General features: G+C 35.0%; 1 protein-coding gene across 1 annotated transcript in view; it reads left to right on the top strand.

The window, feature by feature from the left end:
- Positions 1-14,538, top strand: part of PTPRQ (protein tyrosine phosphatase receptor type Q) — a 246,341-nt gene that overhangs the window by 141,617 nt on the left and 90,186 nt on the right. The window lies entirely within an intron of this gene.

A 14,538-nucleotide genomic window follows, 5' to 3' on the forward strand; every position in this document is an offset into this window, starting at 1 on the left:
AGTTCTTATAATCATATACTGTGACAAAGCGTATGGGAAGCCTCTCCTGTGGTTACCGTGGGCCATACTGATTGACATCTAGGGCCCTTGATCTGTGCCTACACTTCACCTTTGTATCTGAAGGCTCTGCGACTTTTAAGCTGGGCTTTACATTTCCAGGGACTTTAGGCTTTCACATTTGTATGTTCACACACATGCACACGAATACGTGTGTGTGTGGGTACAATAACCCTGATGGATCTTACTGCAAGTTTTTCAACTTGTGTTTTTCATCTATACAATATTCTGAAGCACAGAAATACCAACTGTCTCAGTACCAACTTGGGCTAAGGAGAAGGGAAAAAAAAAAAAGAGAGAAAAGACATCAGTCATCTCTTAAAATTATTCTGTCATCTACGTATCTTTTGGGACTGTTTGATTTAGGAAAAAGCTCTTCAAATTCTTTTCCATAAAAATCATTCAAAATATAGGTAATGATTGTTCTTGCAACTTAAGTTTTATGTTTGAAAACTAACTGGTTATCCTGCCTGCTTAGGTGACATCATTAACCATAATTAAGTACATTAATTTCTATTGCTTTTCCTGAACCCTGTTTACACAGAATTGTGATGGTTTCCACGAAATTGTAAAATACTCTCTGTAAGCCAAAGCTCTGAGGAATGGCTGCATTTTCTGAAAGCCATTTCTGTCCCAGTCCCAAGGCCTCCAGAGTAAGTATCAGGTTTGCCAGGTCACCTGTCTCAACACCACTTATATCAACTGCCCAAATACGGACTTCGTAATTCCTTTCAAATCCAAATCACGTTTTCTTAAAAAGTTTTAGTACATTTTTTTTAAAAAAAGAATGATTTATTTTAACTTTATTCACTTATTTATTTTAATTTGACCAGACAAAGAGACAGAGAGAGAGAAGATAAGTAAGAAAGCAAACCACCAGGTCCAGGACTTGAACCATGGTCAGCCATGTGGGAGTGTCTGGCGCCTTAATCACCACACTACCCACTGACCTGGGCTTTATTACTTTTTAATAGAGTAAGTCACACACATATACACACAAAATAGATTTTCAGTGGTAAATGGATATTGTGTATGGCCCTTAAAGATGGTGAAATGAGCTTTAATCTACAGGCTTTATTTTCTGGACCAGTAAATATATCTCTTGCCACAGTTCTAGAGCATCTGGCATAATGTTTTCAAAAGTAAATATCTAGGGCAGGCAGGTGACATGGTGGTTAAAGTCACTGGGCTCCCACACGACCAACTGCAGTGTGAGTCCCAGAACTTGCGGCTTGCTTTCTCACTTTCCCACTTTTTCTCTCTCACTCTGTCCCTCTCTAGTCAAATTAAAGTAAATAAAGTTAAATAAAATAATTCTTAAAAAATAAATATTTAATACATGTTTATTAATATAACTCTTCAACATTGGAGGTAGACTCTTTACAAATCAGCCTTTTACACTCTTGTTCAATCATTCCTGTTTTTTCTTTGTAGTTTGACTCTTAGTTTCTGAAAGATATACTCTTCTGGTTTTCATTCTACCTTGTTTGTACCCCCCTTTAAGTCTCCTTTGTTGACTTCTTGCACTCTTTTTTTTTTTTAAATTAACTTGAAATATTAGAGTGCCTATAGATCTGCATTTGACCCCTTTTTCTTCTTTATAAGCATATAATCCCTAGAAGATCTTGCCTTAAGTGTCTTTATCTTATCTTATGGCTTAAAAGTCTATTCCTCTACTGATTATTCAAATCTCTATTTCCTGTCCTGAATGCTCTCTAGAAATCCATATCATTATACTTACCTAGTTGATTGATATCTTTGGATAGGGGTCCGGAAAAGTCCTCTTAAATTTAACATGGTCTAGACAGCAACCGTCTCATCCTGCAGTATTTCTTATCCTAGTAAATATATACTATTACTCATCTGTTTGCTTAATATGAAAATGCAGGTAATATTCCTTTCTTCCTCAATTCTGCCAATGATTCATTTCAACCATAACATCTAAACATGTTCTTCCATTTGCATAGCTGTCATATTAGTCTAAATGTTCATTACTGCTACCACTGCACTAATCTAACTGGCCTCCTAAATTGCCAGGTTGATGTTTTAAACCCAAATCAGTTGATGTTACTATCTTACTTACAGTCATTCAATTAATTCCTATGGCTCTTAGAATAAAACTGCAATTTCTTAACATGATTAACAAAGTCCTACATAAACCGGCTCATAGTTAACATTTTTACCTTCTATATAACCATTTTCTCCCTTGCCATTATGTTCCACTGATAGCAGACTTTTATTTTGTTGCTTGAGTTCTCTAAATTTCTAGAACTCAAGGCACCTCCTGTGCATGGGCTGAGGAGGATCTTTATTCAGGTCTTCACTTAATTGATCCCTGCTTGGAATGATTTTTTTTTTTTTCTCCCCACTCAATCTAAAATAGCCATGCAGTAATTTTTGGAAAGATCATCTTCTTTCAGTGAACACTTAAAGTTTACCTGATCCTTCTTCATTTTTGTTTGTTTATAGAGTCTGCCTTGATCATTGCTACTTTCTTATTGCCTAGAATAATGTCTGGTGCCAGCAGATACTCTATAAATACTAAGTTGTTGAGAAAGTCATGCACATTTTTGCATAGAAAAATCTGTCATGACTTTTCTGACAACCTAATATTTTCTGAATGACTGAAACTTGATTAAATAATCTATACAGGCTAAGATAAAAGGAATAATTTTCCAGTATAGGTGAGGATGAAAGAAAAATAGAGAAGAAATAAATTTAATTAGGGATTAATTGATAAGTATGGTTATTTTGAACTTGCTGATCATATTAGTCTAAATGTTCATTACTGCTACCACTGCACTAATCTAACTGGCCTCCTAAATTGCCAGGTTGATGTTTTAAACCCAAATCAGTTGATGTTACTATCTTACTTACAGTCATTCAATTAATTCCTATGGCTCTTAGAATAAAACTGCAATTTCTTAACATGATTAACAAAGTCCTACATAAACCGGCTCATAGTTAACATTTTTACCTTCTATATAACCATTTTCTCCCTTGCCATTATGTTCCACTGATAGCAGACTTTTATTTTGTTGCTTGAGTTCTCTAAATTTCTAGAACTCAAGGCACCTCCTGTGCATGGACTGAGGAGGATCTTTATTCAGGTCTTCACTTAATTGATCCCTGCTTGGAATGATTTTTTTTTTCTCCCCACTCAATCTAAAATAGCCATGCAGTAATTTTTGGAAAGATCATCTTCTTTGAGTGAACACTTAAAGTTTACCTGATCCTTCTTCATTTTTGTTTGTTTATAGAGTCTGCCTTGATCATTGCTACTTTCTTATTGCCTAGAATAATGTCTGGTGCCAGCAGATACTCTATAAATACTAAGTTGTTGAGAAAGTCATGCACATTTTTGCATAGAAAAATCTGTCATGACTTTTCTGACAACCTAATATTTTCTGAATGACTGAAACTTGATTAAATAATCTATACAGGCTAAGATAAAAGGAATAATTTTCCAGTATAGGTGAGGATGAAAGAAAAATAGAGAAGAAATAAATTTAATTAGGGATTAATTGATAAGTATGGTTATTTTGAACTTGCTGATTTTGAGAAGTAATTATTCTGATCTCATGAACTGAAAAACAGAAAGTAGTGCTTAGATACTGGAACATGACTAACACTAGAGATTTTGATTGCTTCTACTATTTGGAATAAATAAATCACAAGTCCAAGCTTAATAGAAAATGGAACATTTGACTTAATGAATAAACTTTAAAGCCCTGGAATTATCTAAAAGAGCCAGACAGGTATCATAATTTAGAATGAAGGTGACTAATATAAGGCAACTAGGAGTGGTGGAGACTAAGACAAATTAACAGAGAACATGCTCTGTACAGGAGCAGCGCCTACTTACCCCTGCCTGATGAGTGTCCTGTAGACAGTCCTCTGGTATTTTCTGAGAAACAAGAAAGATTTCTTAATGTGAGAGTGCTCAACTAATGTTTTAATTGAGAAATTCAATTGCAACTAATTTTTCAAAATTAACAAAAGAAAAAGAAATCAACAGTTGTCCAAACCAAACACGTCAGTAGCCCAGATCTTGCCTATGGACAGTTGAAATGTAATCTTTAGTTAAAATATACATGTGGTACGTGTCTGGTGTCACTGAAGGTCCATGTTCTGCCTTTTATGAGCAACCCACTTGGCGTGTACCTACTTCTACCTATTACACTAAGCATGGAAGTGGGTTTTCTAAATGTATCATCTCTTGGGAGCACACTCAACACTAATATAAAAGATTTTTAATTAGTGTAAGATAACATTTAACTAGCAGTTCAGAAGCTGGTAAAAGAATCTTAAAAACTAGATTTTTAAATAATCCCACATTTTCAAGTCTGTCCACTGGAATGTTATTCCTTCCACCCTACGTCCTCCATTTCCTACTGCCTTGTAAGGTCTATGATCATATTTCATTTTCAAGGGACACAGTGGCAGTAGTCTTTCCACTGCTGTGAATAAAAGAGAAAGTTGTAAATACATATTTTTCAACATTTTGATAACAGACCTGATTGTCTTAGCATTCTCAAAATGTATAGTATTTCTAACTAAGTAGTCGTATGTAGGTGAGGATAATAAGCAACTTTACTTGTTCAAGTTAGGATAATAAATTGGCTACTCTTCTTTTGGTCTCAGAAATGCTGAATTTGTTTTGGCCTCCAATGAATGGAGAGACTTTTAAAAATAATAAGTACATTAGTATTGGAAAATTCACACATGCCTAGTAAATGAAAAGTTTTATTTAAAGTTTTAAGCCAAGGAGAGATAATCTGAGGTTATATTTGATATGAGAGATGAAAAGACACTATATATATATATATATATTTATATATTATAGCAACATAATATATATATGAAATAATATATGGGAAAAGAATAAAAGAATGAGAATAATCAAACAGCAAAAATCTCAAAGAACAGTAAAATTTTAATATTAAAAATAAGTCATACTGGGGCTAGCAGGTGGCATAGTGGTTAAGGCATTGGACTCCCATGTGGTCAACAGCAGTTCGAGTCCTGGACCTGGCAGGTTGAAACTCCTGCTGGGTGCATGTGTGTGTGTGCCCCAAGTCCTGAGAGGAGAATGGAGAAAAAGGGATTGAGGCATGACCATCCTCCCTCGGAGAGAGTGATTTGTGTCTCTCTGTCTCTCTCTGGTAAGTGCAAGCCCCTATAGCAAAAATCTCTCAAAAAATAAAAAATATAAATAAGCCATACTTAGATACTGGTTCTTAAACCAAAGATGAAACTATTGTGAACATTTTGCACATATAAACAGTAATCTGTATGGAGGAAATTACTGTTGTATGTTACTTATCATTAACTGAAAAAAGTGGTATGTTGTTTTATGATATAAGACAAAGTAATGATAATGAACAATTTCTATGAATCAGATAGCAGAATAGAAAACAATATAAAATAGTATAAAGTTGATTTTTTTAGATAAATGTACATTTGGTTTTAGTGGCATCAAGTTGTGTCCTAGCACTTACTAACATAATACTTTACTGAAACCTGGAGATTCTTGATAAGATGTTAGTCATTGATGGCTGGTTTGAATTAAATTGTTCAAAATTTGAGTAACTCAAAAAAAGACCCAGTTAGAATAATAAACATTATAAAAGGCTCTAAAAGGGCTTGTAAAATAAAATTTAAAAATGCTGTTACTAACTCCCTCTGAGCACATAAAAAGAGCATCAAAATTGAAGATGTAGAGAACAGAGTCAGAATGCAAGCTGAGAATTAAATTAGGATACTCTGTGATTCGGAGTCTGAATCTACAACAATAATATAGAGTGAATAAAGAAAACAATATTTAGCCAGACTCAAGCTGCCATTTCTTTCCCATATGTTCTGATAGATAATTGAAGCCAAGTTGTTTTTCTCCTTAAATCATCTGTGTAATAACTATTACTCTACTTCATGCTGATTATGTATAGATACAAATGTAAGTGCAAAAATGACAAATGGCAGAAATATTTAACTTGAAACATCAACGCCTTACATATTATTTTACCCATCTCTTACTTTTCTGATTATCCTTACAGTCAAAATCAATTTGAGTCGTGTGTGTGAGGAGGAATGTAAAGTAGAAAGCTGTTAAGAATCTCTGTGGCGCACAACATGCACTTACAACACTGAGAAACTGTGCAACTTTAAAGGAGTGTGGGTGTGAAATTTGTATGGAATGAACGGGGTCTCTTGTTATGGGCATCTCCTGTAGACCACCAGTACTGGAAGACAGCAAGAAAAGAAAATTCCTGGGGTAACACTTAGGTTGTGAAAACCGCAGGACACCATACTCATGAGGAATTTTAACTACCCAAACATCTGTTAGGTTAAAAAATTCAACAAAACATGCCTCATCAAAGAAGTTTCTAAGGAATGCAACTTTATGATCTAAAGAGAAGAAAAACCAGAGGGCAAAGTACAACTTAGCATTATTTAAAAGAGGATTGTTAATGTATTACAATATATTCAGTTACTTTCCTTAATTATTCTAAACTGCAAACACTTACAATGTGAGCATGGCTTTAGTAACTATAAATAGCATACTATGCTTTCTATAAGGAGACAATTGTATAATAAGTGATGTTAGCTATGTATAAATAACTAGGAAAATATAATCCAAGATGTATGGAAACCCATTTGTTGGCAGTGCATTTTTAGAATGGGCTGTTTTGTTGTTGTTGCTATAGAAAATAAATATAATTTATTCTAGAAACGATGATTGTACATCTGCAAAATTAGTTTGATGCTTTTGGAAGTCTTCTAAATTACTTGCTTGAGACTCCAAAATGTGTATGTGTAATTTAAGACATCTCTCTCCTCTAGACTTGTATATAGAGCACTGGTGTGACTGCTTAGCTTTCCACAGACATCTCAAACTTTATACTGCCACTGCCCCTGCTCCACCTCAAATGTTTCCCTTTCATTTTCAGTGTATTGCATCACTGTTAATCCAGTTTTTCTAACTAGCAATCTAGGAATCACTCTTAATTCTTTGTAGCCACTCCCCCCACCAAAAAAAAATAATAACTGGGTCCTATGGAATTTACCTTCTAAATATCTCTTGAATTTGCTTGTATCTTTGGCAAGTGTGCCTAAATCTGAACTCTTAACAGTCATCTCCTAGATTACTACAACAGATATCTAAATAGTCTTTCTACCCTGACTTGTCTAACCTTCACCTGAAGGTCACTTATCTGACCATGTCATTCTTCTGCTGAAAAATCTCTGATAGTTTTCTGTTTGTCTGCAGTTATCAACCATACCTGTTAGGAAGCTCTACAAGGCAAATTTTGATTTGGCTTCTTCCCCACACATGCATTACTCTTTCTATTTTATGTTCCAGAATGTTTGCTATTCTTTCTTACTATCTTTCTGTCCTCTTCTGAAGACCAGCTACATGTTTTTTCCTTCTTAGGTTTTTACCTTAGGGTGTATGTGCTTGCCAGATAGGAGAGAGACAGAGAGCAAGAAAGTGAGAAATCACCCCCTCCCCAAGACAGATTGCCATGTCACAAACCCCTCTTTTCTGGGGATCTTTGGCATACATGCACATGGCGCCCAGTGTGATTTACAAGCCACTGCATCTGGGACTCAAACCACGGTTAACCATGTGGAATCCAACCACCTTAACCACCATGCCACCTGCTGGTCCCAGCTACCTTTTATTTATGTTTTACATTAAATATCACATTTGAGGCTCACAGAATTCCCTCTTTCCACTCCTACATCTCAAAACTTGATCTAAACTACTGAACATATTGCAGCATAATTCTCTCTCTCTTTTGTCAATCTCAGAGTTATTTCACAGCATAAGTGAACAGATGACTATATCTTGGGTATGCCTCCACCTTCCATGTTTACTCTTTATCTAAGACTCATTATGAGTATGGAAGGAAGGCATTTTATTTTCATGCAAAAGTATTTAAATGTCAAAATTCTCTATATTTTAAAATGATTCATACTAATTTTCTTTATTTTTCTTTTTATCCTAAACCATTAAGATTTCCTTGGTCTTGGGAGCCAGCAGTTAGCGTAATGGCTATGTCGCTGGACTCCCACGTAGTCGACTGCGGTTCGCGTCCCAGACCCGGTGGCTTAAAACCCACGCTGGGCGCGTGTGCGTGCGTGCCCAAGATCCAGAGAGGAGAATGGAGGAGAAGGGATTGCGGCATGGCCATCCCCTCTGGGGGGTGATTTCTCGCTTTCTGTCTCTCTGTCTCTCTCTCTGTCTGTCTGGCGAGTGTATGCGCCCTACAGTGAAAAACCTCTCAAAAAAAAAAATGAAATACAAATAAAGAATAAATAAATAAATGAAGATTTCCTTGGTCAGTTAACATCCATCCATGTTATTTTATTTCACAAAACCATTTATTTTATATTGTTGATCATTTTTTAATTTTTTCATTAACATAAGGAATAAGAATTATTACACATAGAAAGGAAATATGTACATCATAAATTTGGAAGGATTTCAAACAGTGAAGGAAATAACAAATGCCTATTTCAGAATGGATTAACACATTAAAAATATCTAAATGATTAACTGAGATAATGAACTGGTAATAAATACATGTTGTAAGACAGAATCATAATAGGTTGATGGTCCATGAAAAAGCAAAGGGAAAGAAATATGTTTAAGTTTGGAGTGCTAAGAGTGAAGACAAGGAAATTTGAATGAAGTCATAATTTAAGGAATATAATAGTAAAATAATAGAAAAATTATTTAACAAAGTTTTGAAATATATCTTAACATCAAAAGAGCTTTTGCTAGGTTGTTAAACAAATTTTCCAGATTTAAATTAAAACATTTAGTTTTGAAATCTTATTTGCATAAGTAGGATGTATTTTTCAGCAAATCACTAAAACTCAAATGAAAGACATTATAAGAATGATCACTTTGATTTTTAAAAAAATCATCAGAGAAAGCCTGTTTCTTAAAAAGGGGGAAAATCTTGTCCTCATTTATAATTCAACTGCAGTCGTTTAAAAATTCCAATGAATTCTGTCATTTTCTCATCTCAAATGTCAAATCTTATGATGAATTTATTTTTACTCTTCTGAGAATCTTATTTGTCTTGTTGCAGAAAGAAAGGCTAGTGTATTGTGTTGTGGTCATTAAGCTCAGTTCAGGGTCTGCCTCAGTATTAGGTTCTGTGTCAGCAAAAATTCATTTTTTTGTTTGTTTGTTTTTTTGTTTTTGTTTTTGTTTTCTTTGCATTTACTAAAGAATTAGATAGAACTCTTCTTTGATTATGGAAAACTCCAAGTTCTACAGAAAGACCTTGAGATTACTATGCTTTGGGGCTTAGGCAGTTTTGGATTGAGTAACTGAATGTAGAGCTCTAGACTGTGTAGGTAAGCATGGTTAATAGTAGGTAAACTTATCAAGGGCTTACTCTGTGCTAGAATCATTCTAGGTGCTTTACACAGGAATTCATTCACACTCTTCATTCATTTCTAGGGTAGAACCAGCACTCTTAGATATTAACTAGAACTTGAGAGTAGTATAAAGTACTAGAGGTAGAGAGGTGCTAAGTGTGATTGCAAAGATGTTCAGGTGAAATAATTAAATGAATTAAATTAAATAGTAAGCATATAAAATTATTTAGTAATAGTAAGCATATAAAATTATTTAATATTGGGACCAGCAGTTGGCGTGATGGCTATGTCACTGGACTCCCATGTGGTTGACCGCGGTTCAAGTCCCTGACCCGGTGACTTAAACTCACGCTGGGTGCGTGTGCATGCCCAAGATCCCGAGAGGAGAATGGAGGAGAAGGGATTGTGGTGTGGCCATCCCCCCTGGGGGGTGATTTCTCGCTTTCTGTCTCTCTGTCTCTCTGTCTCTCTGGCAAGCACACGTGCCCTATAGTGAAAACCTTCCCCCAAACCCCCCACAAAATTATTTGGTATTTAAATATATAGTTAAAGTCAAAAAAGGTTTTGCCAGGCTAGTAAGCAAGTATTCTATAACTACGCATATCTTGAAATCTCATTTACATAAGCAAATAGTATGACGGTTTTAGCAAAAAAAAATCTAAAAATGCAACAGTTAAAGGAAAATATAAAACTTTTCACTATATGACATTAGCTTTGACAACTGAAACTAAGATAGATGAAGATATTTTACGAGCTTCTAGTACATAATCCAGTCTTCTCCAATCCCTACAAGTTGGGTGGTACTTGAGCCTAGTGCATATCACACTACGCTTCTAAAATTTCTGATACCTTCGATTTTTATTTTTCCTTAATGATCACTTTGATATTATTTCCCCAATTATTCCTATGTATAAATAAATGGGAGGTTAAAATAGAACTTTCATCCTAGCCATAATATCCCATTATGGTGATGGCCTCAGGAATAACCTGAGTTATCCCGGGTTGTTCCTATACAGAGCTACAAGGTAGCATGGAGCTGGTGATATATTCTTATGTTCTCATGAAATATGATGATTCAGTGTTCTAGAAACTTTGGGACTGGGAAGCAATGATTGTAAGGCAAACTTTACTTCATATTTTATCCAAAATTAAAGTAGATTGGAAAGGAGGAGACAAGTTTGTGGACAGTCAGTTGGCTTGATGTACATGTCTTCATATTGATCACCAGCTCTTAAATTTCCTCCACATCTACTTCCCTAGGCTTCCTGGAAGCAGTAATATGAAGAGCAATGCCACCGTTTGTTTGTTCTCTCTCTCTCTCTTTCTTTTTTTATATAACATTTAATCACATATATCTTTACAGTGTATAATGTTTCTCTTTTCAGCACAATTGCCATATGTATCAGTCAAGGCAAAGACATTGCTATTCACATCATCAAATAGCTTTTCTTTTTTCTTTTCTTTCTTTTTTTTTTTAGTTTATAGTATCTTGACTTTGGAGAATAGTCATTCTTTTTGGTTTTGTTTATTCTTTTGTTGTGTGTGTGTGTGTGTGTGTGTGTGTGTTTGACTAAGTCTAGCTGTGTCCTCCTGCCTTAGCCTCCTGAACAGCTGGGCCTATTGACCCATGCCACCACAACCAACCTATGGAGCCAGAGCAGTGGTTCTTAAACTTGTACCACAAGCATTAGAATCACCTGGGCATATTAACTCACATCCGTGGTTTCTGACCAGAAAGTCTAGGATATGGCCTGACCCCAGGATTTGCTATTCTACAACTTTCCCAGTGACATTGGTACTGTTAGTTTAGAGACCCCATTTTTTATAAACAAACTTGCAGAAAATTGTTCTATAAACACGATACTACTTGTTACCCGATTTAAAAGTAATCATACTAACACTAGCATGTTCTCATACTTACTCTCCATGCTAGTATTGGAAGTGAGAGTTCTTGTATAGTTCATATATTTTTCAATTTAAATAAGTTCTAAATGAGTCAAAAAATAACTCCTCTATGTATCAAGTGAGATGATCATATAATGAAGTCTGGTATTGTGGACATCTATGAGTCATCCTCAGTATTCATCAAATAGTCTAATATGATGTATTCTCTAGTTTGGAATATTTTCCTTGTGGTGCCACCTTGCTATTGGGAAATCTAACTATGAGGTAAAATAAAAGTCTTGTAAAGTGGGAGGAAATATTTAATATACCAGAAATGGTATTCCATACAGGGCAGTGAAAACATTAGGTTCTGGGGCAATATACAACATTAGGGGCAGTCAGCTGTCATATTGTAACCAGTGCACAGAAACATGTTTTAAGATACCTTTGTAGTGTAGAAATATGATTAATCTAATTGCTGAGCTTCTTTGGGGTTCTTGGTGCCATGAATTGCTTAAGACACAAAGAACTCACCCAGCCAACTGGCTTTCCCCTAGTCCCGAGAGACACCTGAAGCACAAAGCTAAGTCTTCCAGGTGGGCTGAGTAAAAGTGAACTTACAGTCCTACAAGCTGTTAATATTTATAGAGCTGAGAAACAACGGAACTATTCATTTAGCGATGACTGTCACTAAGAATCTGGTGGTGCAGTATACCAAATCTTGAAACTAAAATACTGTGAATGATAGGCTCTTTAAATATATTTTCAACTGAATTTGAATTCAAATAGAAATACAATTGAAATCATATGTATGCGGGGCTCAAGATTTTCTATCTTGTGAGTGGCTATTACATCATTTACTTATTTATGTTTATTCCTTTATGAAAATCACCATATCATGTGCACTAAAAACCATGGAGTATTTCATATAACATTTTTAATCATTAAATTAGAGTTACAAGAATCTGCAGAAGGCATAGTTGCTAATAAATCTTTTGAATGTGCTTATTCTGAAAATGCAGTATTAGATACATCAAAACTTGTTGATTCTTAATCAAAGTGGTCTAGGCTTAGAGACATTTGAACGTTTATATGGGCTAGGCATAATGATGGTCTATCCAGACTCACCTTTCCGCTAACACACTTAGCATTGAGACACAGATGGATGGGAAAGATGACCCTGACCCACATAAGACCCACATTCCTGTGCAAGGATAGAAGCATGATAATCAGGAAATGATGGTTGTTAGTTACAGAAAATGCATTATTGTGAAAACCAGGGGGAAAGTGCTTATGAGAGGAAGTGATTGGATTATGGGGAATGAGAGAATAAGGATAGATCATTCCTACTGAGTAAATTGCTGTGATTTATAAGAGAAAGGGTATAGTGATATCTTGGCTCATTACGGACTAGATTCATTTCACAAACAATCCTAAATCAGAATGTGACAGTTTATGGGGAGACAAACAAAGTCTCCAAAAGATGCTTATAAGTTACTAAGCTTTTAAACGGACACATTTTCAACTCCCCATAGCTTTACTATCATCAGATTCCTGTATTTTGGTAGCCGATATTCTTAATTGTAATTTTGTAGCATCATTCATGTGACTCTAGTAATGCTTTACTATATATTCAGACGAGAAAAATAATGTGAATATGTTTTATTTTTTTTGGAATTTTCCTTAGTTTCATGAGAAAGTTAAAAGAATATGAAAATTTATATACTTACAACTACAGCATGATATTTGGACAGCACTGAAATAGTTACATGTTTCTTTATAATAGACTTGAGCTTTTCAATGTTCTCTTTTAAATTATTTAGGAATTAATCAAAGAAATTATTGCTTTAGACAGATGAAATAAATCTTGTTATAATTATAACAAATTTGTTATTACAGATATAATATATTCATATATATTTAGTTAGGTATGATTATTTTTATTTTCAGTTTGAATTTAGGAGTTCTAATCCTTCAAGAATATAAGCTGATATGCTTTCCAAGAGAAATTATTTTACAAAGGAGTCAACATAGGAAACATTTATGTAATAAAACAGGCAATTTTACCATTTTACTAAAACTGCAAATGTTATTTAGACTTACTTTTTTTTTTAACAGTAAGGGAAAACAAGTTTGGGAAAGGTTCAAGAAATGGCATTAAAGCATAGCTCACCATGGGGCTAATTACCTTGCTTTTTTGTAATGTTTGACTAGTGTAGAACTTAAAATATTAATTAGTATAGGTGGTTAGATGTGTCGCAAATGATCTTAGAATGTCACTTTCCTCTCAGCTCTGCTTGGGGTAGCAGACACTCCCTGATGTGGGCTTTGATTGCTCATACGAAAGGAATGATAGCAGGGGTGACATTTTACTGTGAAACATGAGACGTTTAGCAAGACATTATACTGCTTTCTGAGCTGGTCAGGCATACTTACAAGTCATGGTTTCTCTTGGGATATGGTTTTGAATTTGTCCTCTGGCCCAGCGATTCATACTTTGTGGTAGAGAAGGTGTGGACATGTTTCCCAAAACAAGCTACCATCAATGTAGTCACAGGCAAATCCCACCAACTTTCCCAGTTGCAGAAAATTCTCAACAAGTTGTTCATGATGCTTGGGCAACAATAATGTGCCACTCTGCTTGCCTGCTTGTTTGAGCTAGGTTTAAAGTGAAATATCAACAACAATGAGTTGGTGTACTATATAGAGGTAAATAAATATAATCTGGAGGTGCCTTTTCCTCTTTTGATCTAGTCAATGTTGGCCCATCTTCCTGATATGAGTGAGATACGGAGGGTCATAATCTATCATGGCTCCTCCTCGTTCATTATAATAATAATAATAAATGACATTGGTTTTTGTCCATGATAGTGAGTCTTGCAAAAATAGTAGTCATGATTTCTTTCAGGACTGTTCACAATCCAGCCCCCATTTCCTCTTTAACTCTTGTTTTGAATACTTGATTCTAGCCTCACTAGGTTTGTCTTATTCTTAGAACACACCAAGCACAATCTTGCCTCAAGACCTTTGCTCTGGCCATTCTCTTCCCGGTGACAGTCTTCCTCCAAACATTCCACACTCTCCTCCAAAGTTTCGTTTAATATTATCTGCTTAGTGAAGGATAGCCTGGCCACCATATTTAAAATAGTAAGTCCTCTCACATCCCATTTCCATTTTCCTACTTCATTTTTATCTAAG

This window comes from Tupaia chinensis, unplaced genomic scaffold, assembly GCF_000334495.1.
Source record: "Tupaia chinensis unplaced genomic scaffold, TupChi_1.0 Scaffold000085_1, whole genome shotgun sequence".
NCBI classification, from domain to species: Eukaryota; Metazoa; Chordata; class Mammalia; order Scandentia; family Tupaiidae; genus Tupaia; species Tupaia belangeri.